Source organism: Nannospalax galili, unplaced genomic scaffold (genome assembly GCF_000622305.1).
Source record: "Nannospalax galili isolate Female #2095 unplaced genomic scaffold, S.galili_v1.0 scaffold655, whole genome shotgun sequence".
NCBI classification, from domain to species: domain Eukaryota; kingdom Metazoa; phylum Chordata; class Mammalia; order Rodentia; family Spalacidae; genus Nannospalax; species Nannospalax galili.
Window position 1 is genome coordinate 911,133 of NW_008337285.1, and position 25,179 is coordinate 936,311.

The window sequence follows — 25,179 nt, forward strand, 5'->3', positions numbered from 1 at the left end:
TTCTCCTCTGCCTTGGTCTTTTATACCGGCTGCCATCAGAAGGTAACGCCCACATTTAGGGTGTGTCTGCCGGATTTAGATGATCCAATCAAGAAGATCTCTTTCATTTCAGTTAATCCCAGATCCAATCAAGTCGACACCCAGGATTAGCCATCACAGCTGCCTTCCAATTAACACTAACCATAACAAATACCAAGACTCAGTTTCTCTTTATTATGCAATTAAAATAACACAAGAACAATCTGTGTCTGATTCTGTGCCAGAGAGTCCTTCAGCTTGTTGCCAACCAATCCAGAGCCCGTGTCTCTGGGAAACTGATGAAAGGCTCAGGATAAATATAGTGGTCATCTTGAGAACTAGAGTCACTAAGTACTTCCAAATTGCTAGGCTCCCTATTGATAACTTTGTTATGGTTGTTATTACTGCTGTTTTCTCTTTTTAAATCCTATGATGACCTTAACTGTAGTTTAGAGACAAGAAAGCCAATGCTTAGAGAAATAAAGTAGCACATTTGTCTTACTGGGAAACCAGAGGAGCTGAGAAACCCAGGTCTAAGTGTTAGTGGAGTCCCTACTCTATTTCTCAGAACTTTTGGGCAATGGACGAATAAGTAAAAGTCGTCTACTTATGACAAAGATCTTCAATCTAGTCACATTTCCAGCCTTAACATGCAGTGATATCAGATACAGAAAATCAAAAAGCTGCCAAATCCAAACACATAAAAGAGTTAGCTAGAATAAATGTTTATGATAATGAAAGGATCGAGGTGTAAAAAATATTAATATTGGGAAATTATACAAAACTTCTTTTATCTGATACAAATTATGTTGAATATTTAATGGTCTGATCTTTAATTATGTTTGTTGGATTTCCTATGGAAAGCAGAAGTCTTTTCTCACATTGTATCTCTGGAGATGGGTAGAACCATCATTCATGTCTTAGTAATAATAAATCTTAATATCTTTCCTTGATATTTCTCCTGATATCTAGATTATAGCTCCAAATGGCAGCTGGACTCTTTCATCCGAATACTTCATGGACTCTTTTGTAAAAATGTACACACCAGTCTCTTGCTGCGGGAGCACCAGGAGCACGGGCTCACAGCCAGACTCTACAAACTGTTGTAAGAATATGGCAGAGAAGCCGGACATGTGAGAAATCGCTAGCTTCGATAAGGTCAAGCTGAAGAAAACCAAGAGGCAGGAAAAGAGCACCCTGCCAACCAAAGAGACCACTGAGTAGGAAAAGCAGAATGAAATTTCCTAAAAGCCTGGACTGGAGGATTTCCTCACCCCACCCCCATGATCTCTGAGACCCCCTTGTATGTGGAGGAAGAGCCACCTGCAAGATGGATGCCATAAGCTGCACTGTGAACCCTGACACTCTGAGAAATGCCACCAGCCTGCCGGTTTCTGAAGGGGGACGCCCGTCCCAGTCGGACTGCCAAATTTCACTGGTTTGCCCTGGGATGTTATAGAGAATTATTTGTATGATTAATGAAAATAAAACACAGCTGTGGCAAAAAAAAAATGTGCACACCATATCCTTGCCTAATCTCAAATTTGCTTCTCTTTCAGTATTACCTGTTCTTTTACCATGTCTCTGTCAATAGCTCTACCTTCTACTATAACGCTGAAGAAAACAACAGGTGAGGCTGGGGCCATAGATGTTAGTAATGTGCTTCCACGTAAAGCATAAGGACCTGAATTCAGCCTCTGGTCTAGCACCCACATGAAAAGCTGGACATGGCATACATACTTGCAAAACCAGCAGGAGATGTAGAAACAGGATGAACTCTAGGGCTCACTGGCTAGTCAGCTAGCCTTATGGGTGATCTCTCCAGGTCCCAGTGAGAAACTCTGTCTCAAAATATGAAGTGGATGGCATTCTGGGGAACAACATTCAAGGATGGCCTCTGGTCTCCACATGCACATGCATGTATATCTGCACACACATTGTACATACATTCTACACACAAACATGCACACACACACACACACATACACACATACACACACACAGAAATCACAATAGTCTCCCCAAACTCTTTATTGGCCCTTTTCTCTCACTAAATCCTTCCTTAAATTAAAATTTCTGATTTTGAAACATGTACATACCCTTTATAACTGCTAAGTATATGTGAAATACCATAATAAAATGCTCTTACTAGGTATATTATAAACAACAGAAATTTATTTCTCAGAGTTTTGGAGGCTGAGAAGACCAAGATCAGTTTAATGCTGACAGATTTGGTGCCTAGTAAATTCTCATTCCCTGGATCACTGAAGCCACTTATTAAGTGTATGGTAGAAGATACAAGCAGCTCTATAGTGTCTCTTTAATGAAGGCAGTACTCTAATTCATGAGGATCCCACCATAACATAAGTAACTCTCCAAAGGCCTCACATCCTAGTATCACCTTAGTGATCAGATCTTAGCATATGAATTTTGGAAAGACAGAAACAATAATACCTTAGCAGTAGTACTTAAGACATTTTGTAAATGTACATTTACTTTGGGGGTTATGGAAATAATATTTCTCAGTCTGTTATACTACCCATTTTATTTTAATGAAGAAAACAACTCATTTTTCTCACTGTTTCATCTTCTGGACAAAAAATAGCACCTGATATGTAGCAGACATCCCAAAACGATGTGTAGATATAATGAACACATCTATATATACCTTGGTATATAGCAGGCAGCCAAAAATTATATGTAGATAGGGTGGCTAAATCTTTTTCCTCCTTGCTATCCCTACAGTCACATTTCTGGCTCAAACCTTCATCTTTCCCACCTGAGCTATAGCAATAGCCTCTTAATGAACTCCCCAGCCATTCTAATAAGCCATGCTTCATTCTGCCACAATAAGGTTTCTTAGGGAAAGCTCTAATCAGTGATTATATGCTTTCTTTTTTCAAAGCAAGAGTTGATTTATCCAAATAGCTCACAGATTGGCATTGCCTTGCCTTAGAGCAGAAAGCATCCTATAGCATGAAGTAAGAAACTTTATGCCTCAATCCTGTAGACTTTCTTAGATTATTTAGCATATTATGAAATGTTTGAAGTCACAGACCCTCCTAAAAATCTATGGAAATATGTGATTTACATGGTATTCAGTTTGATGTCACTATAATGAAATATCTGACAAAAATAAAGTTACAAAGAAAAGTATTTGGGCCTCATAATTTTTGAGACTGTAGTCTATGATTTCTTGGCTTCATTGTTTTGGGCCAGAGGCATGGTAGCACTTCATGGTAACAGCATATCAGTATATGGCAGAACAAAACCACTCACATTATAGTCAGACAGGGAAAAAAAGAGTCAGTCTTCTTCAGAGGCATGTTCGCAATGACCTAAGAAATTTCTACATGCTCCCATGACCCAGAGTTTCTACTATCTTACAATAGAGACCTTACCTTTAACTCTTGGACCTTTGGGATACATTTACAAACAAAACTCAAAGCTGGACATGGTTTTGCCTAGCACTCAGGTGACTGAGGCTGGAGAATTGTGACTTCAAGGTAAATCTGGACTAAATAGTAATATCCTTTCAGAAAAAAATGTAAACTACAACACAATGAAATATTCACAAAAATTAAACATCGTCACTATTATCCTCAGGCCTCTTGGGGTAAGTCTATAGCGCAGCGCTCCGCGCCGGGACTCCCTAAGCCTCATTCACCCTTCCACCCCACCCCCCACCCCCCTGCCTCCCCGCTCGCCGTTCTGGTATATCTGGGTGCCACCAGAGCACTATCCTCATGTGTCTCGAGTTCTTCATGCATAAACTATTAACCCTAATGCCATCCTCTCAAGATGAGCACTAACATCATCGGTGGAATTTGCTTCAGACTGAGCAGATGCTGAATAAGCATGGGCTTCCCCCTCTTTTCCTCTGCTTTGTCTCTTAGGTCTTCCACAAGTACATTCAGATGGTTAAAAGGTAGTGTTTCAACTTTACAAATAAGGAATTTTAAGTTTATAAAAGTTATAGGGAAAAAATAATTTTCAATATGCTTACTTTCTTTTAACATTATGCCTCTAAAGCTACAGGTAATGGTCAAAGTTCTTTAAAAAGGGATGCCCCCCCAAAAAATCATATAATCATGATGTGATTCCCTTGATTCCTTAGAATGACGATCATCCTGGGCCCCTGCTTTGCTTCAGCCACAAGCTGACCTCAGTGAGAGGTGCTATGAAAATGCCCCAATGGCATGTGATGCAGTGGTAGGTACTGTGAAGGAAAAGGGTGCTAGGAGATCACAGTGCTGGGTTGGAGACTCCTACACTGGATATAAAAATAACTTGTAGATTAGAAATGCATGTGCAAACATCTTAATGTTAATTGCATTAAAATGAATTTTTCTATATGAAATTTTAATTTTTAATAATGAAATGGAGATCTTTTTAAAGGTTAAAACATCATTTAATTTATGTCTTATAGGGTTTATACTGAGTACAATATTGTATAACTGTAATAATTCAACTGTAAGCCTAAAAATTTACAGCCAAATTTGAAAGAGATGCATCCTACTTCAGGAAAACGTTATTGAATATGTCAATTGTGTTGTAATGATATGCTTCTTCTAAGTATGTTGTTATTAAATAAATCATTTTTAAAAATTAAAAAAAAAATTAAACATCGTACCAACATTAAACTGAATTCTAATCTCTTATCAAAACCCCTGATTTTATATGGGCCTTGCCATGAACCTAACATTCATCATTACCGTGATCTCATAATAAAGCATACCTTTATTCTAACTTATGATGTTGTTAGAAGTTGAAGCTCATTATGTCTTGAAGAGCTCATCGCTTCTGCAATTTATGTCATGTATTAACTACTCCTTATGCCTTCCTTATACCCCATTGCTCTAACAGTGAGGAAGAATTTAAATTTATATTACTTTCCTTCATAACCTTTCCTTCACACTTTCTTATGCAGTTCTGTGAACATAGCTTGAATTAGAACATGAATGGCTTATACCTTAGCCTGATAATTGCTAAAGCGTAAGAGAAATATGTTACTAATCTTTACATGTATAAGATATCCAGCATTGAGGAGGTAAAGGAGATAGTCTTTAAAGATGTATTATAATCATACAACAAATATTTAATGAATACTTATTACATGGCATATACTGTTTTAGGCTCTTGGGCTATATCAATAAGCAATTAAAAATCCTACATTCATAAAGCATTTATCATAACAGGAGACAGACAATTACAACAGATATAAATTTAAAAAGTAAATTATAGAAGTCTATTACTCATAGAAACCAGAAGTTCCCTGAGACAGCTATCTCACTCCAGCCCCACTGATAACAGTCAGCTACATCCCCATCTTGAGCCTAACGGAGTGCTACAGCTTCAGAAAAGCCAGACAACCCACTCCTCCTGCCAGGATGTTTTTCTGCTTTCCTTGCTTCACAGTTACCAGCCAGCCACATCCAAGCTGAAACAGTTTCTTTGTTCTGTTCAAGCAAGCAGCTCTAGGGAAAGGGCCCAAGGACACCTTAACTTAGACTTCACAGCTGTGTATGGTCTCTTTATAACTGGTCCTATAAAACCTACAACAATCCCCTCCCACCTTGTGCTTTGGTCAATGGGAATCAGCTGCCTATAAAATTCCACTGATGAGAATAAACATCCTCTTTCAAATTCAAAGAAGGACTTGACAGTGTTTGGTTCCTGATCTTTGAAGGCTGCTTCAGCTTTAACACGGATACAAAAGTCCTGAACAGTAAAGAATAAGTAACCAGCTCTGACACAACCTTGGCTGGGGCTGGCTCTCACAGCATTAGGCTCAGGAAGACTTGGGCTGCAGAGAGGGTGGAAACTGAGATCTAGCCAAGGATGGTCATGGAAAAAATAAAATCTAAACTAAAAGCACGTGGATAGGAAGAGGGAATATCAACTTCTGAGTGGAGAGACCCAACCCACCTTGTATCACTTCATCTTACCCAAGCAAAAACTAAACAATCATTTTTAAAAGCAAACTAAGAGATAGAGATATTTATCAACACTGGCAGAGGCACATTGCTTTCAGGCCACAGCACCTGCATTCACACTTGGGTCTGTCTTAACATCTCCTCCAGTTTAGCCATGAAGCCACTCTTGTAGTAGGTCAATTAAGGATTATTGGCTTTGGCTGAGTAAGCAAGTTTCAGACACTTCTGTTCATCATGTTCTATGTTGCTGAACAAACGACTAATCCTAATCCTCTAATCCTATTTTTTTCTTTTGTTCAGAGAAAGTTTGGACAAGGTGGTCCTTAAGTTGCCTTCAATTTCTGAAATTCTGTGGTGTTTTGTAAGAACTTTAAAGATGTTACTTTCTTCTCTTACCCTCACTCTCCTATCACTTTCCAAATACACCCACATGCCATCTAAGAAGCATTGTATAAAGATTTTTTTTATACTATCCAGTTTGGAAAGAGAAATTTGACAAAGTACAGAGCCTGCAGAGACTCTATCAGGGTTGATTCACTCAACACTACATATATACCCTGCATTAATGTTGCATCGTCACTGTTTTTGTCAGGAAAACTATTTTCCACTCTAAAAAGAAACAGCTGCCTTTATCTTTCACAATTTTCTCTTTTTAAATTCTATCTTGGGGTTTCAGTTGCACTAAAGAACTATATTCATCATGAAATTTGAGTAAATATAATGGAAATATTGAAATAAAATAATATTCTCACAAACATTGGTTTTAATTGCCTCTTCACTACAGTGAGTGGGAGATAATCATTTCTGTTTCAGTTATTTCTTCTTAAAATGTTTGGAATTTTATAATGCACTACTTGATGAGTTTAGGTTTTTTGTGGTCTTTTTTCTTTTTTCGTGTTCCTTAAAATTAAAGCAAAGAATATTCTAGTTCTAGTGTAATCATTTTTATTGTTTCTGATATACTTGATCTCAAGCCAAAGAGAAAAAGTATTTTTATGACTCAAGTATCCTTATTAAGTTATTTTTTATAATTAAAGATCTGGGAATACATTGAAAAGACAAAAGAAAGCATACTCTCATGGAAATGCATTAAACTTTAGAGACAATGTAGGATTTCATGACAAATGACAGAAATTAATAGTAATTCTCCTTTTATTTTTCAGTGCTGGGGATTGAAACAGGTCTTCATGCATGCTGGGTTGACTGTCTATCAATGAAGTTCAAGCATGCTACTAGAACTCTATCCCCAGCCCAAGACAGTCACTGTTATAGTTATAAGATTTTGATGAGTCAGATAGCTCTCATTTTTACTGTAAAATTTTAAGATGCATATTATTAGCTCTGTTTTGTATCTGAGGAAACAGAAACTCAGAAAAATTATATAAGTTGCTCATTTGTACAATAAGTGAGTGGTAGAACCAGGTTTCCAGAAATAGGTTCTAGAAAGAGAGATCATGTAAACAAAGGGAATTGCTGGGTAAGGAGTTCATCGTCTTCCAAATCCTCTATAAAATTAAGCTTAATAACCCTCTTAGGAGATTTAGCAGATTGAATTGAAGACTGAACATTGCCCTAGGCAGCTTTCCCTTGTGATACCATCTTTTCTCTATCTGAAAGACCCTGAGACTGCCCACCAGGCCATACTTGGCAGCTGCCAGATTATTTTCTTAGCTACAGACTACCAGCAAGCAAAATAAGTCTCAGGTAAGCCGAGAAGATTTTCACTGGGAGAAGTGGAAACTAAAGTACCTGAGTCGTGATGTGAAAGAGGCACATGTTCAGCTATTCATACAGAAAAATGAAAGGCACACAGAGTGCTCACATGTGCACATGTTGTTATTCATCCCCTCTCACATAAAGTATTCTTTCTCTCTCTCTTTCTCTCTCTATCAGTCAATCAAAACAGGGTACAAAATACAAGAATCAAAAAGAGACAGCTTTATATACTGCTGATGGGAATATAAAATGTTGTAGCCACTCAGAAATAAAAGCATAGTAGTTCCTCAAAGGGTTAAATAAAATTACCACACAATTCAGCAATTCTATTCCTAGTGTATAATGAAAAGATATTTTTATGTAAAAACTTGTACACAGAAGTTCCTATCAGCATTATCCATACTTACCAGTAGACACATGAATAAATAAAATATTACACCTGTATAATATAATATTATTCAGCCTCTTTGAATCCTGTACCCTCTTTAATCCTTTCAATGTCATTCTGTAACATATATCACTATCTGAAATTCAATATTTGATTTGAAAGTATTAAGACTTGAATAGGGGGCTAGAGAGATGCTCAGTAGTTAAGAGCACTGGCTGCTCTTGCAGAGGACCTCGGTTTGGTTCTTGGCACCCACATGACAACTAACAACTGTCTAACTCCAGTTCCAGGAGATTCAAAGCCCTCTTCTTACCTCCACAATCATTGCCCAACATGAGTGCACTTACATTCATACAGGCAAAACATTCATATACAAAAATAAAAATAAATAAAAAATTAAAAAAGACTTGAATAAAGGAATCTGTGATTGTTAATGGCCATGCTTGTGAAATCAGTATTACTTCACGAATTATAACCAATGAAATTGATGTAGATCATGATTTTATGGTATTCAATAAATTCTTACATTATGGAAAGGCACAAAGATGTCTGTATATGTTTCTGACATACACACTCATGACAATGATCCTAGAAATTAAAATAAATAATGGAACCAATATGGGTCAGGGGCACACAGAGAGAACATACTCCAGCTTCTGCCCCCTGACTAGTTGTAAGGCACTTATCTCACTCTTGACTTTCGTAACTGTACAACAGAAATGCTAACAATAACCTCTGACTTTCCTGCTTTCTAGAGCTTTTGTGACAAATTTTTTAAAGTCTTCTTTTTTTTTTAACCTGTGATTTAGTTGCTGGAAGTCATAGATTGTTCTGAGATTTTTGTCAGTTTTTAAATATTCTGGGGCAGTTACTGTGAAGAAATTAGGTTAAAAGAAATAATGGAAGTTCCAGAAATTTGGAGATGACATTGATTCTTATGAATGTATAAATCAGTGCAGAGTGGCGTATACCATTCACCCAGTCATCCTAAAGTTTTCCTAAGTCTGCCCTTTTCTATGTACCAATTCCTAAACTAGGGAGCTTGCATTAGTGCAATGTATGTGCACAGTTCTTTTTGTCACATGTAACCACAATGACAACCAAGGTACATAATCGTCCCCTCAAAACAACAATCTTTCAGATGCTCCCTTATGGTCACTCCTGCTCCCTTGTCCTTCACCATCCTATTTGTGCTCGTGTGCTTTCTGTAAGGTAACAAATATCTGAGATAATCAATTTAGAAAAAGAAGTTTGACTTTGACTGATGGTTTTGGAGGTTTTCTCAGTCTAGTATCAGGGAGACCCTTTACTTTTAAGCCTCTGTGGGAATGTCAAATGGCAATGGCAGGAATGACTGACAGTGAAAAGCTATTTACCTAACAGAAAAATAGGGAAAAGAGAAAGAAAATGCACCCAGATTAAAAGCCCCTCCTTACACACTACTCAGAGTTCCCACAGTTGGACTTTTGCAGAGTTATGAATCAGGACCTTAAACACAAACACCTTTGCAGTTCATTTTAGATTCAAATTATAGCACTGTCACGTTGCTATTATATTATCAGTCATTGGTGTTCACATTTTCCAGTTTATGTGAGGCGCAGAAACATTTTTCAGTCCTTTTTCTTTTGATGTATAATTGTGTTAAAATTTACTCTGCCATATGTTAAGAACTGTATCAGACAAATGCCAGAAATTTTTGTTTTAACATCAAACATATTTTGAAAATGAAGAAAAAATATGCTATTGTAATTGCCCACATATTAACTCTTTCTGCTATTTCTTCCTGATATTCTGAGTCCTTTATCTTTTCCATATTAAGAACTTCATAGAGTCATTCTTTCAGAATCAGCCTACTGGAAATAAACTCACTAGGCTTTCTTTCATGTAGAATGTCTTGATTTTTTTCTTGGTTTTTAGAAATTTTTTAGTGGATTTTTGAGTTTCTTCTTTTTTATTAATATGTGACTTTCATACAATATAGGTTTATGGTATTTAGAGCCCCTCTTCTATTCCCCACTGCCCCCACCCAATTAAATGTACTCTCATATATAATACAACCTTACAGAGTCTGATTTGTGTCCCCAAATGTCCTTCAGTATGGGAAATTTTCTTTTCTTAAATTTATTTTTAATATTTCTAATTGAGTTTTTGTGTATGTCATACAGAACATCTCAATCAATCTTAATCTTCTTTATACTCCCGTCTCCACCAGCACCCCTCCCATAGCCCCCCAACTGGAGCCCATATACTCTGTGATCCCTGTTAAGGCCCCTCTGTGTCAAGTCAGTGTCCTCAGATGTTTTCCAGTGCAAGTCCATCCACTGAGGTCTTGTCATCCTATCTAGAGTCCCTTGTTTTAGGAAGATCAGTTCTTCTTCATATTCTTCAGATAAGATTGGGGTTTGCTGTTCATTTTCCCAGTTCTTTGCTGGGTTTTTGTCTGCCTGAGTTTGTATGGGACTTAGGTATGCTGACACCATTGCCATAGAATCATATGAGCAGGGTCCCAGGAACTTGTAGGACTCTGTTTTCATATGGTCATGTACCTCCTCCCTGGCTCTTACAATCTTTCTGCTCCCTCTTCTGCTATGGTCCCTGAGCCTTGGGTAGGTGGAGTTTAATAAAGGATTCCTGTCCAAGGACCAGCATTCAGCAGACTCTTGAGCTCTATGCTTTGGCCATTTGTGACTTTTTGTGTTCCTGGCCCTCTGCTGAATGAGGGAGCTTCAATAATGAGAAATGAGAGATTCATTAGTGTCCTCTTCTTTACCCCTGTTCTATGTTCCATGAACCTTAGGTGTAGAAGTTGCATTGTAGATGTGTCACTTAGGCCTGGGCAATTCACAGACAATGTCCATGTGTGACCAGTGTGGCACTTGGTAATAGTCCCCAGCTGGTGCAAAAAGAGCTTCTTTGATGAGTGGTGACTGGGATATTTGTCTGTAAATATAAGGATACATATTTTTTACACAGTAAGAAATCACATTACTCTAGGGATGTGACAGTCTTAGGGTTTTCTTTAAGATCTATGACCATTCCAGTCATGTGTATTTGGTTACATTTACAGTACCACACTTGAGTTTCCTCCCATTGTGTGGGCTTTTAGTCCTATTAGGTAGCTGTTGATTACCCCTAAGATAAAAGTGCCACTACTGTACTAATGTCATGTGCTGTGCTGTGCTGGCCATTGATGTGATTATTTGGTCTTGAAGCTGGTGTTGGACCATTGATTGATGTTTGCCCTTGGCACCTTCACAACGTTCTCCAAAGCTATGAACTAGCCTTCAGGGAAAGTGGTTTGAGGTCAGTTGCAGCTCTATTGCTCCAAATCCTGTGACTGAAGTATGTTCTGTCTTCAGCAGTAGGTTTTTACCTTCATGTTACTGGAGGACACCAAAGGCTGTGGCAATAGCCTGCGTAATTTTGGGAGTCTCTTGGAGCACCCTGGCCAACAACTCGAAGGTTTCTCCTGTCTGGCATCACTTCTTGGTATGTAGCCTTTAGCTATATACATGAACTCATGTACAGATAAATATATATGTCATTAGGTTGTTGGACTAATATGATTCCCTTTGGTGTTTTTTTAAACTAACTAGGCATTATTTATCTCTCCTCTCTTTCACTGTCTAATGCTTCCACCATGGTTTCCCCATTTAAAGTATCCTCATTTTCCCCATTTCTTCCTTGATAATACCAGCTCTCTCTTGAGCTGCTTCTTCCCTTCTATCCCCAAGTTTCCTTGTATAACCCTTAAGCCCCTCCCATTTAAACTACCACATTTTATCCATTTCTCCCTTAGTAGCACCTGTCTCCTACTGTTCTTCTCTCTAAGGTTCTTTCTTTCTATTTGCCTCCCTTCCTTTTCATTATTCTGGATCCTGCAGTTATATCTGGGTACATACTCACTTAAAAGGCTTTGGTGCTAAGATCCACATATGAGCGAGAACATATGTCATTTGTTTTTCTGAGTCTGTGTTATTTCACTTAGCATGACAATTTCTAGTTCCATCCATTTACCTGCATATTTCATGGTTTCATCTTTCTTTACAGCTGAGTAGAACTCCATTGTGTCAATGTACAACATTTTCATTATCCACTTGAAGGACACTTAGGTTGTTCCATCTCTTAGCTATTGTGAAAAGAGCAGCAACAAACATGGTTGTACAAGTGTCTCTACAATAGGATGAGTCCTTTGGGTATATGCCAAGAAGTGGTATAACTGGGTCAAATGGTAGGCTAATTTTTTTTTTAAGTTCTCCACACTGCTTTCCTCAGGGGTTGAACCAGTTTGCAGCCCCACCAGCAGTGGATGAGTGTTCACCTTTCCCTACATCCTCTCCAACATTTGGTATCATTTGTTCTCTTGATCTTAGCAAGTCTGACTGGGTTAAGATGAGATCTTAAAGTGGTTTTAATTTCCATTTCCATAATTACTAATGATGTTGAACATCTTTTAAGATGCTTCTTATCCATCTTTATTTCTTCTTTTGAGAACTCTCTGTTCAGACCCTTAGCCCATCTTTTATTCGTTTGCTTTTTAGTTTAATGAGGTCTCATTTGTTGATTTTTGACCTTAACTCCTGAGAAACTGATATCTGGTTTAGAAAATCCGTTCCTATACCTATATCTCGCAGGTCATTACCAATGTTTTCTTCTAACAGTTTCAGAGTTTCAGGCTTCACTTTGAGGTCTTTAACCAGAAAGATAAGGATCTAGTTTCATTCTTCCACAGGTGGAGATCTAGTTTTGCCAGCATCATTTGCTGAAGATACTGTCTTTCCTCCATTCTGTGTTCTTGGCCCTTTTGTCAAATATCAGGTAGCTGAAATTGCATGTATTCATATTTGGGTCTTCCTATTGAATGAAAATTCTAAATTTTTAAAGAAAGAGGTTGAGGAAGATACCAGAAGATGGAAGGACCTCCCATGTTCATGAATTGGAAGAATTAATATTGTGAAAATGGCCATCCTACCAAAAGCCATTTATAGATTCAATGCAATGCTAACAAAATTCCCATGACAGTCTTCACAGAATTAGAAAGTAAAATCCTAAAATTCATATGGAAACACAAGAGGCCTCTGATAGCCAAAGCAACCTTGAGCAAAAAGAGCAATGTTGGGGGCATTACTATACCAAATTACAAACTATATTACAGAACTATAGTCATAAAGACAGCATGGTACTGGCACAAAAATAGACCCGTAGATCAATGGAACAGAATTTTTTTTAATGAATTTTTCTGATTTTTTTTTTCAAAGAATACAATTTGATGGCATTTAGATCCATTCCCCTATCTGTGCCTCTCCTTACAGCCCCCTGCCCAATTTAATGTATTCTATTATATATAGAATACGGCCTATATGTCTGATTTGTGTCCTCTGGTTCTCTGCACATTGGCCAGTTGTGGGTTTCTGTGTTAATCACCATCTGCTGCACAAGGAAACTTCTCTGATGAGTGTTGAAAGATGCATTCATCTTATACATAGAAGTTGCTCTGAAGACGCGTCATTTTGGGATAAGCCTCTCACAAACACTTATTCTCAGTGTTTGGTCAGGTGTGGAACTCTGTAAAAGTCTCCGTTTGTTGCAAAAGGAAGCTTCTTTGATGAGGAGTGAAAGGTACACTTGTGTGTAAATATGAGGACACATGTAAGGGAATACAATAGTAAAATGGCACTTGACTTTTGTAATATCGCCTTCAGCTACACATACACACTCCCCTGGACCTGGAGTTGTGAACAGTTGTTAGCAGCCATGCGGGCTCTGGGGATCAAACCTGGTTCCTCTGGAAAAGCAACCAGTGGCCTTAATTGCTGAGCCTTTTCTCTAGCCCCTCCTCCCTGCTCCTCATGTCTCTTGTTACTCTGGCTGGGAGTTCAAGCTCTGTATTGAAAAGGAGTTGAAGTAGGTACAACCACATCTTCTTCCTATTCCTAATGGGAAGGCTTCCACTTTTTCTCCATTTAGGTTAATACTGGCTCTGGGTTTGTCGTTTATTGTCTTAATTATGTTGAGATGTGTTCCCTCCAGTGCAATTCCCTCTAGGACTTTTATCATGAATGTATGTTGGATTTTGTCAAATGTCTTCTCTGGGTCTATTAAGATGATCATGTGATTTTTGTCTTTAAGTTCATTTATATGATTTATTACATTTATTGACAGGTATATTGAAACCATCCTTGCATCTATGGAATAAAGCCTAGTTGATCATGGTGAATGATCTTTTTCATGTGTGTGTATGAAATTTGGAACTATTTTGCTGAGAACTTTTGCATCTCTGTTCATTAGGAATACTGTTCTATAGCTTTCATTTCTGTTGTGTCTTTTCCTGATTTTGGCATTAGAGTAATACTGGTTTTAGAGCAGGAGTTTGGGAGTTCTTTCTCTGTTTCTATCTTTTTGAATAATTTAAGTAGTATTGATTGTATATAGTCTTTGAAGGTCTGGTAAAATTCTGCTGTGAATCCATCTGGGCCTAGGTTTATTTTAGTCTGAAGGCTTTGTGTTACTGTTTCAATTTCCTTATTTATTATGGATCCGTTTAAGCTGCTGATCTGTTCTTCATTTAACTTTGGTGGTTTCAATGAATTTAAAATTTGTCTATTTCTTTCAGATTTTCAAAGCTGATGGAGTGTATGTTTTCAAAGTATGCCCTTATAGTTTTCTAGATACTTTTTTTTAAGTCTGTTGTGATGTTTCCCCTGTCACCTCTAGTTTTGTTGATTTTTATTTGCTCTTTCTGTCTTTTGGTTAGTTTGTCTAAATGTGGTCTGCCTATCTTGTTATCTTTTCAAAGAAGCAGCTCTTAGATTCACTGAGTGAATCTATTGTTTATTTTGCTTCTTTTTCATTGATTTAAAATCTGATTTTTATTATTTTTTCTCATCTGCTGGATTAGGGTTTGGTTTGTTCTTGTCTTTCCATATTCCTCTCTTGAGTTGTACCATTAAGTCATTTTTTGGGTTCTTTCTAATTTTTTTTTAATGTAGGTGCATAAATCTATAACCTTCCCTCTTAGGATTGATTTTAATGTGTCCCAGAGGTTTTGTTGTGCTATGTTATTATTTCATTTAGTTCCAGAAATACTTTTATTTCTTCCTTGATTTCTTTTTTGACTTGTCATTCAGGGGTGTGTTGTTTAATCCCCATGAAATCTTTTAGAGCTTCTTTTGCTGTTTAAGTTTTTTATCTGTGTATCTGTATTTTCTTGACTCTCAGTCAGAAGTTTATACTTATCCTCTTTGAGTTCTTTGAGCTTGTGTGTGTGTGTGTGTGTGTGTGTGTGTGTGTGTGTGTGTTCTTTATATTCACTGAATTCTTTCATTATATTTATGAATGTTCTTTCACATCCGGTGTCCTTGGTTATCCTAGGTAATTCTGATTAGAGGACACTTCTATATGACTACTGAGGTTTGGAATGAACCAATTATTTTGTTTTTTCATATAAGTTGTGTTGTTTTTGTTCTGGTCTGATTAAATGATTTCTTTTGTTGGTTGTATGTCTGATCTGAAATTCAAGCCTACCTTTGTTGAGCTGAAGTTTAAATTCTGTTTATACTGTTGATGAAGCTTAGTTGCTTTTTGATTGGGTATGAACAGTTAAGTTTGTCTGTGCTTCAGATTTCTCTCTTTTTATTTTATTTTATTTTATTTTATTTGTTTGTTTGTTTTTGAGTAAATTGGATGGATCCAGGCAGGCTAGTCTGGAGCCTTGGCCCAAGTCCTGTTGATGATGATCAACTGTGCCGGTTCTAACTCGCCAAGCAGAGAAGGTATGAGCCCTGGAGTCCAGAGACTGAGACTGTTCCTAAGACAGGGGAATGTTGACCTGGCATGGTGGTATCTGGCTAACTTACCCAGCTAGTCAAGTGCTTTCTAGCAGCCTTAGCAGGAAGGGGACAAGGCCTAAGAACAGGTAATGGGAACAGGATGGGCTTGTTCTTAATAGCCAGCAGAGAAGTTACCGAGTTCTGGAGCAGACAGACTAGGGTTGGTTCCTTAGCAGGGGGATGGGAGTAACTCACTCTAGCTAGTCAGGAGTGCACCAACTGCCTCAATAGGAAGGGACTCTTCTTAGTTCTTGGAGACCTGGATGCAGGATTCTGAATTGGTAGTGCTTTTAACGTTTGAAAAGCATTGTGGCACTTGACCAGCCCTCTCTGGTTTTTCACATGGAGCCTTAGGTATTCCTTCTTTCACTGTTTTCAGGGTTCTTTGACCTTACCTTTTTAACAAACTTTGACTATGGCATTTCTTCCTATGAATTGTAGCTTGTTCCTGCCTGGACTTCACTTTCACTCTCAAATCTGTAGGTTTGTGTATCCTACTAAGTGTAAGGAGATGGTAGCTGACACACACTTTCTTTCCATTTGGTTCTTTGCTCTGCCACTGTGACATCAATGGCATAGACAGTAGAACTACTATAGTTCCGTAGGTCCTTGAAGTTCTTCATCTTTTTTTTAAAGTCTGTTCTTTTTCTATTGCTCAACCTGGGTAACTTCTATTGCTCTAGTCATTCAATTGTACTATGGAGGAGGAGGAGACAGGGAGACCCCTAGGGCTCACCGGCCAGCAAGCCTAGCTCACTCATCAAGTTCTAGGTCAATGAGAGACCTGAACTGGGAAAAAAAAGTATATAGTTAGATACTGATACCTGAGTTTGTCTTCTGGCCCCCACAGGCACATACACACAAACATGTACATACATATGGGGGTGGGGGGAGGAAATTTGCCAAGAAAGAAGCAAAATACCAAAATCCTGCTTTCCTAATTTTCATTGCCATCACCATGTATGTATAGGGAGGTAGAAGTTTAGGTTTCCATTTGTCCTATGCTGGATAGTACAGAAATATGGGTACATTTTTTTATGGCATTTGGCTGAAGTATGTAATTGTCTCACAACTGTGTGGTTTATACATTTGATTGTGACTACATAAAAACTGCATCTAAGAAAAACTAAATCACAAAAATTAATAGTTACTAGTTTTGACAGAAGGATGGTGAGTTAATTCATTTAATAAAGGTGTATTACATATCTATCATATACCAATCATATTTTTATGTGGGACACCTATTTCAAACATTGGCCACCCCGGGCTCAGGGACCACTCTAGAAGAGGGGCAGAAAGACTCTAAGAGTCAGGGGTGGTGGAGGACAACAAGGAAGCAGAGTTTACCAAGCAGCTGGGCAGTTGCTCAAATGAACTTACAGCAATGCTGAGAGCATGCACAGGACCCACACCAGCTCAAACCAGACAGTGTTTTTGACCTGTTCATAGCAGTTGATAATTGTCATGCTCTCCTTTTAGGAAAGACTTCTTAGTTTTATGATACCAACCTTGAGAGGTAAGACTTCTCTTTTGTGAGCTTGTTTCCCTCTATCTAACCATCAAATGGTAGAATTCCTCAGAGCCCTATCTATATGTCTTTACTTCACATGATATCCTGAGAGATCACATCTGCCCCCACCATTCTGGTTATCATCCCTACACTGATGACTCATGAATACTCACCACAGCATCCTTATCATCTTGCCAATATCCTCTTCTGTCTATCTATAATATCTGTTGGAATGTTTTCCATGTTACCAAAGTCAAGCACTTATTATCGCTGATATCCAACCAAATATTCTAAAACTCTTCACTTCTTTAGTCCCTATTTCCACTAAATTATTATCTCTCTCTCTCTTTTTCCCACTCTAGAAAACTAGGAGTTAGCTAGGACTTTTTTCCTATCTTTTTTCTCCATCTGTAGTTAATTGTAAATTTAAACTGATTAAATCACTCATTCTTCCTCAAGATTGCCACCATAATCCATCATCAGCAATAGCTGAAGATACTAGAAAAGTCTTCAAATAAGTTTCTTCTTCCCCAAGATAGTCTTTATTCACTAAACTGATCTTTCTAAAATGCCAATCAGATTGTGCCCTCTCTCTGTTTAATTCTTCTATTTCCTTCCATTGCCAGTAGAATCAAGACAACTTAGCTTTCCTCTAAAGGCTACCTCAATTCCACTCCTATGTAATTCTCCAAATATTGTTTCCTTCCACTCTCATGTTACAATCACATTGGCCTTTGTACATCAAAGTATAATATTCTCTCTCAATTTTAAGCTTCCAGTATATTCTTTTAGTTCATCTACATCATCCATTATTTATATTTCAGTTATTAGCATGAATAATACTTCCTAAGGAAGTCTTTTTAAATTTTTTATTTTATTATTTGTGTGTGTGTGTGTGTGTGTGTGTGTGTGTGTGTGTACATCGTTACACCCACACAAGCACACCAATGCCATGTTGTGGGCAGGGAGGCCAGATGACAGCTTTGTAAAATTGATTCTCACCTTCCACTTTTATGTGAGTTCCTGGGATTGAACTCAGGTCATCAGGCTTTTTCATTAAACTCTTTACCCCACTAAGCCCTAGATTAAGGGCTGGCCCTAGATTAAGTCTTAAATGTTATGCAGCATGCTGAATAATTTCTACAGGATACTGAATTCCCCCTCCCCCATTACAGTAGTTATCACTTTCATTAGAGTTACATATTCAGTGTTTAGTACAATAGACTATAAACTATATTTTCCCGAGTCATTGTTGTGAGTCAATGCCTTACATGGTTCTTGGCCTATTGTATATATTCAGTAATAAATTATTAACAAAAAGAAAGAGTGGAGGAAGGCTGGAAATAGGAAGGGAAAGAATAATGCTCAAAAATAGTGTTATGTGAATCAAGAGAGATTCAGGGAATTCATTTCATTAATAAGACATTTGAGACTTTAAAATGGCTTTTACACATCCATTTCACAACCTGTTTCTTATAACAACTCCAAGAGAAGGTACTATTATTTACTTTTCAATTACAGGCAGTTATAGAGGGACATCACGGTACATCGTGTTACTTCTTCCACTTAGAACTCCTTTTAACTAAGTTTGTTCAGGTCTTTCATGTCAAGGTGAAATATCACCTTCACAGAGTATGTTTACCCATAGGGCCCTTATAGTATCCATTTCTTCTTTGTTTTCAATCCCACAACACCCGTTATATACATCCCTAAGGGTTCCTTATAGTATATCTATTTACAATTCACAAACTGAAAAACAAAATCAGATCAGATTCATATTTATCACTGCTGGATCTAGATTATAGCATCAATAAAAATATAAAGCAGAAGCCACTGTTTGCAGTTAAAAGCCAATTTCAGATTATCCAAAAGCCATGCTTCTTTCCTCTTCTTGTGCTCCCCGCTCCCATCAGTTCCACATGTAGAATACATTAGGATGACCACGGAGTCATGGTGCTCCTGCCTGGCACCCCCTTACAAGTCCTATAAGTGTTCCTACCCTAACTTCTGTATAGACAAGGTACAGCTCTCAGCTATCTTCTAATTCTTGTTTACAGCAGTGTTTACACACCATAAACCTGGTTTTGGCACTGTTAAAAATATTGAGTTGTGACTTTTAAAAAACTAGTACTACAGAGCTCTAACCACAATCCTAAGTGGTCTAGTGTATAATAGAATTAATTATAGTGAACTGAAATATGAAGAAATGTTCCAAGTATTCTAGCATTGCCATTTCCTACTACATATTTTGACTTTGTCTCCTTAAAATGGGAGAGTCTTGACAGGTCATATATTTGCATAATGGCTTCTTTATTGGGTCTTTTGTCCATTTGCTTTCTATAACTAACAGAGTACCAGGTTTAAGCTAAAGCTGGAAGGTCTTGGGATCAGTTCTATTATCTCATGAAAAACATGAAGACTATTTTGCCTTGAAAAGGTGAAGGAATACTGCTGTCCATTTTTTCTGTAGACAAAAATCCAGATAATTTAGGGTCTTTTACATTTATCCTGATGTAAGAGTTTTTCCATAACATTTGGTAGTTATTTAAACTTACAGTGGTAAAATTCCAGGCAAGAAAAGTATCAGTTACTCTCTGTGCCTTGGCCTGGTAAAACTGGTGTTAGGAGAGCACTGCAGAAGATATCATGGGACTCTAATGAGTGCTTGTCAGGCTTGAATTAAGTCATTCTCTAGAATTGTAAATGGACATAGACTCCTTGACCCAGTAAAATCTAATATTTGACAGTAAATGGTCTTGGCTATTTCTTTGTCTAATTCTAGGAAATTTGAGATATTGGCTCCTGGGATACAAAGTCTAGTCTAGGAAACTAGCCAAAGTGATGGACCAACATCTTAGAGAAAGAACATCAAGAGGAACACAAAATATGCTCAGAATAAAATGTTGGCAATTAGAGGAATTATTATAACCTATAGAAATTATTTAATGAAAATTCTATGAAAGTTCCCTTTGAAATAGTCATTTCCATTCTGCACCCCAATTAGCACAATGCACAGAACATTAAGATGTTAAGTAAGTCCTGAGAAATAAATAAACTTCTAAATATCTGGCTTGGGAAAAAAGGAGATTGAAGCACTTTTGAGCAGCTTCATATCTAAGTTCTATGTAGGAAAATAAAGAGATTGGATAAACAAGTTTATTTGTAAGGTATATTATGACTAACTCACTTGATAAACTGCAACAAAGTCAGTTCTGAAACTTGAAGCTGTTTCAGACCTCTGGAAAAGCTCAATAATTGGATATAGATAATGGTTATTGCTGAGTAACTGCCAACAGTGAATATAGGCATTAACTTAATTCTAAGGTATTGTAATACAAATGTAAGGACTCATTAACATTTCAAATCTTGTCAAAAGCCTTGAGATAGAGTATCTGACAGATAGACTATGGCAGTGGGGAGCAAAATGAAGCAATTATGACTAAGATTTTGAGAGAGGGTAAGGGGGATGAAAATAGAAGGGAGAGGGGAAGAGAAGGGGGAGGGGGGGAGGAGGAGGGAGAGAGAGAGAGAGAGAGAGAGAGAGAGAGAGAGAGAGAGGGAGAGAGAGACAGAGGGGAGGAGGAGGAGGGAGGGAGAGAGAGACAGAGAGGGGAGGAGGAGGAGGGGGGGGGAGAGAGAGAGAGAGAGAGAGAGAGAGAGAGAGAGAGAGACCAGAGCCAACACTTGGGATACAGGGATGACAATTATTGTTAATTGTTTCTGTGTATGACCCTAAAACAGAACCTGGAAAAATGTATGATGTACTTTTTAAAATTTTTTGGTCTTTTTGAGACAGGGTCTCCCTGAAGCCCCAGCTTCAGGATCTCACTATGTAGACCAGACTGGCCTTGAACTCACAGAAATCTATCTGCCTCTGCCTCCTAAATGCTGGGATTAAAGGTGTGAGAACCTGGGAAAATGTATGATGCACTTTTAAGGCATTCATGAGCACATAATAGTGACATTTTTTTTTTTTACTGGGCTTGAAGTATTTACCTACATGTGTCTATTAACTCAGAAGATGGGTCCTATTATTGCCTACTTGGACAGGATTCAGAGAGTCACAGCAAAGTCCTGCTTCTTGCTCAGACCTCACTTATAAGAAGAAATTGAGAGAAAAATACATCTGTTTATTTGTTTTGATGCACAAAAGTATAAAACATGATCAGAGAGATATTTTTACCTTTTAACAAGCAGTTTTCATTACTGTTACCAAATGCCTACATTTCATAAACCTGAGCTTTTCAGCCTAATATTTATAGAAAATTGCCAAGTATAATTTTTAGATAAAAGCACAATGCAATATTTATGAATTGCTAGTTTTCTATAAATATAGACATTTGGAGACTATCTTCTCACTAGTCATTAAAATTGAAGAAGGATCAAAGCTAGAATAATATTAGCAATCCCTTGCATTTGTACAGTGTCTTCTATTTTATTAATAATAGATGGTATTTATTGAACACTTAGCAAGTGCCAGACACATTACACATAAAATCTCCTAAAGAATTCAGTTCGATCCAAAAAGTATTTGCTTACCACCTACTCTGTGACAGATGACTAATACTTGGTTTCTATCTTTAAAGCTCTCATTATGGTGGACTAAATAAATGTTGGTTGGATGAATAAATAAGAAGTTGGGGGCAGTATCAAAAAGGTTAAAAGGCAGTTAGGCAATATAGAAATATCATAGGTTCCTCCCTTTAGTTTTTAGTATATTGAAAAAATACTTAATTTTTCCTTGCCTCAAATTTTTCATCTGTACTATACTGATATTTAAAATCTCCCTTGAAGAACTGTGATTGTAGTAACCACAGAAGTAAAGCATTTGCCAAAGCATGTACTGTTGTTGTTCTCCTCCTCCTCCCCCCCTTCTCTTCTCCCCACCCCTCCTTTTTCATGGAGCTAATTCTAACGTATATTAGCAAATACATTCTGCTGATATTTTCTAATATTCCAACTCCTCCCCTCATCAGTATAGTGATAGAAGAAATCAAACTTTAACATCCATGAAGATTCAACCTCTATACAAAGCGACCAAAAAAGTAGAAAAAAAGCATAGAAAATTATCCATGTGTGTCCTACCTTTTAACATTGTCATCTACAAATGTGTTTGGCTACATTTACAGCTATTCTGGGATGCATGTGCCCCATTGGGCTAAACTATAGTTCCTAATGTCTTCCTAGTATTATACTTAATCTGTACTTAAACTTGACCAGAGGAAGAGGATGAGGTGGAAGAGAACCAGTTTCAAGTATATTTCCAAAGATACCATGATAAAAGGAAAACAGGACAAAAATTTTACCAAATATGTCTGTAACTTCTCTCACAATAGAATTTTGGTTATACTAAGCAGAAGACTGTGTTTCCAACATTCCAAAACAATATGTACAGCTCAGATAATAGGCATCTAGAGAGTCATCCTTTTCATATTTTTCTATTACAGGGAGGTGGTAGACGGCTAAGAAGCATCTTAAAAGGTGTTCAACATCGTTAGTAATTGGGGAAATGCAAATTAAAACCACTTTAATATTTCATCCTACCCCAGTCAGACTGGCTAAGATCAAAAGAACAAATGATACCAAATGTGGAAGAGCAATGTGGGGGAAAAAGGAATGCTTATCCACTGCTGGCGGGGCTGCAAACTAGTTCAACCCCTGTGAAAAGTAGTGTGAGGAACTCTTAAAAAAAACTACAAATGAACCTACCATTTGACCCAGTTATACCACTCCTTGGCATATACCCAAAGAACTCATCCTTCTGCAGAGACATTAGTACATCCATGTTTGTTGCTGCTCTTTCCACAATAGCTAAGAGATGGAAGCGATCTAAGTGTCCCTCAATTGATGAGTGGATAATGAAATTGTGGTTCATTTATACAACAGAGTTTTACTCAGCAGTAAAGAAAGATGAAACCATGAAATTTGCAGGTAAATGGATGGAACTAGAAACTGTTATACTAAGTGAAGTAACACAGACTCAGAAAAAAAAAAAAACCCCAAAAAGCAAAAACAACATATGTTCTCCCTCATATATGGATCGTAGAACCAAACCCTGATGAGCGAGTATGTATCCAGACATTACTACAGGAACCAGGAAAATGGAAAGGAACCAGGGAAGTAAAGGAAAAGAAAGAATCCAAAAGAGAAGAACAGTAGGAAACAAGTGTTAATAAAGGAGATATGGATAAAAATTGGGTTAGTTTAAGTGAGGGGGGAGGGAGGTTTGTACAAGGAACCCTGGATAAAGGGAAAGAAGGAGCTCAAGAGAGGTAGGACCATAGGAGATGGGTATTATTAAGGGAGAAATGGGAAAAATGGGGGCACCTTAATTGGGGAAACCATGATGGAAGGGTTAGACAATGTGAGAGATAAGTAATGCCTAGCTAGTTTTGAAAACCAGAGGCAACCATATTAGTCCAACAACCTACTGACAAATTATACATACTGGATCCAGAAATATATGTCTAGGAAGGTTTATCTGAGAACAATTGGACTTTGCTCAAGCTTTATCTACATGGCACATGGTAATTAAAAGTTCCAGTCTGGTGGAACTAACATTCTTGGATGTTTAATAGACATACTTTGAAGCCTATACTAATTTAGACAGAAGGACATAAAGGACAGGTTTTGCTCCTTGCCCTCCTAGGTTGACTAGTTCCAGGGGACTATAAGCATCTCTCAAAATGTCCTGTAACTGTGGTGAGTCACCTGTCCTCTTGATCAAGGAGGCTGAGGAGACCCCACCAGATGGATTTGAACCATTGTCCAGTCTACAAAGAGGAGGGTCCACATAGTAGACTCATTTCCTCCATGCTTCCAAGTGAAGCTGGTCATGATCGAGCAGGACCTTTGACTTATCCTCACATAGGTGGAACTGGTAAAAGAAAGGAGCCAGGGGCTCCTCCCAAGCCCATGTGACCCCTGAGGAACAGATCCTCAAACAACCTTAAGAGTGAAAATAAATTGGTTTATCTGGGCCAACTGTATGGCCTTAAACACCCAAATGGAAAGTATAACCAAAGATTAAAGGGGCCAATATAATTTTTCAAGTGTCCATATGTATAACTAAATGTTACCTAACAAGAAACAATGCCAGACAGGAGATACCTTCTTTTCAGTTATTGACCAGGGTGGCCCAAGATACTCCCAGATAGTAACCCAGCATAAAATTAGGAAAATGAACAGCAGACCCCAATCTTATCTAAAGGAATATTGGCAACTGCTTGCTTCTAGATGAGAAACAGCTGACCTTACTAAAAAAAAGACCTCTAGATAGGCTGACTAAATTCACTGGATGGACAAGTGCTGGGGAACGGCTGAGGGTGCTGACAACACAGCAGACAGTAGCAGGGAAGACAGTGTAAAAAGACTTTAGTCGGGGGAAGGAGGCTATGGGAGGGTGCCATCTGGGAAGTGGGTGTATAGATGAATAAGATGGTTTGGGATGTTCTGTGTGATATACACACACGAAAAATAAATCAACAAACTTAAAAAATAAGTTATATTTGAGGAGGAAGCATAAAAATTTACACCATGTTAATTAATAGAGGTGATAAACATTACCATTGAAATCTACCCAATGACTTTCTATCCATACACAGGTGCCAAGGAGCCGAGTGCAACCGACTCTGCCCAGAAATAATCAGATACATACAGATTAGAGACACATGCGCCAACATCTAAGTGTTATTAGCAAAAACAATGAATCTTTCTGTAAGAAACAGTATATTTTAAAATGAAATGGAGATCTTTTTTAAAGGTTAAAAACTCAATTCAATT

At 37.7% G+C, this 25,179-nt stretch overlaps 1 protein-coding gene and 1 pseudogene across 1 annotated transcript in view; one reads left to right on the plus strand and one right to left on the minus strand.

Annotated features, from left to right (window-relative positions):
- The window catches only part of Agbl4 (ATP/GTP binding protein like 4), a 1,438,400-nt gene that overhangs the window by 822,269 nt on the left and 590,952 nt on the right, over positions 1-25,179 (minus strand). The window lies entirely within an intron of this gene.
- Positions 1,132-1,266, plus strand: LOC108490822 (annotated as a pseudogene).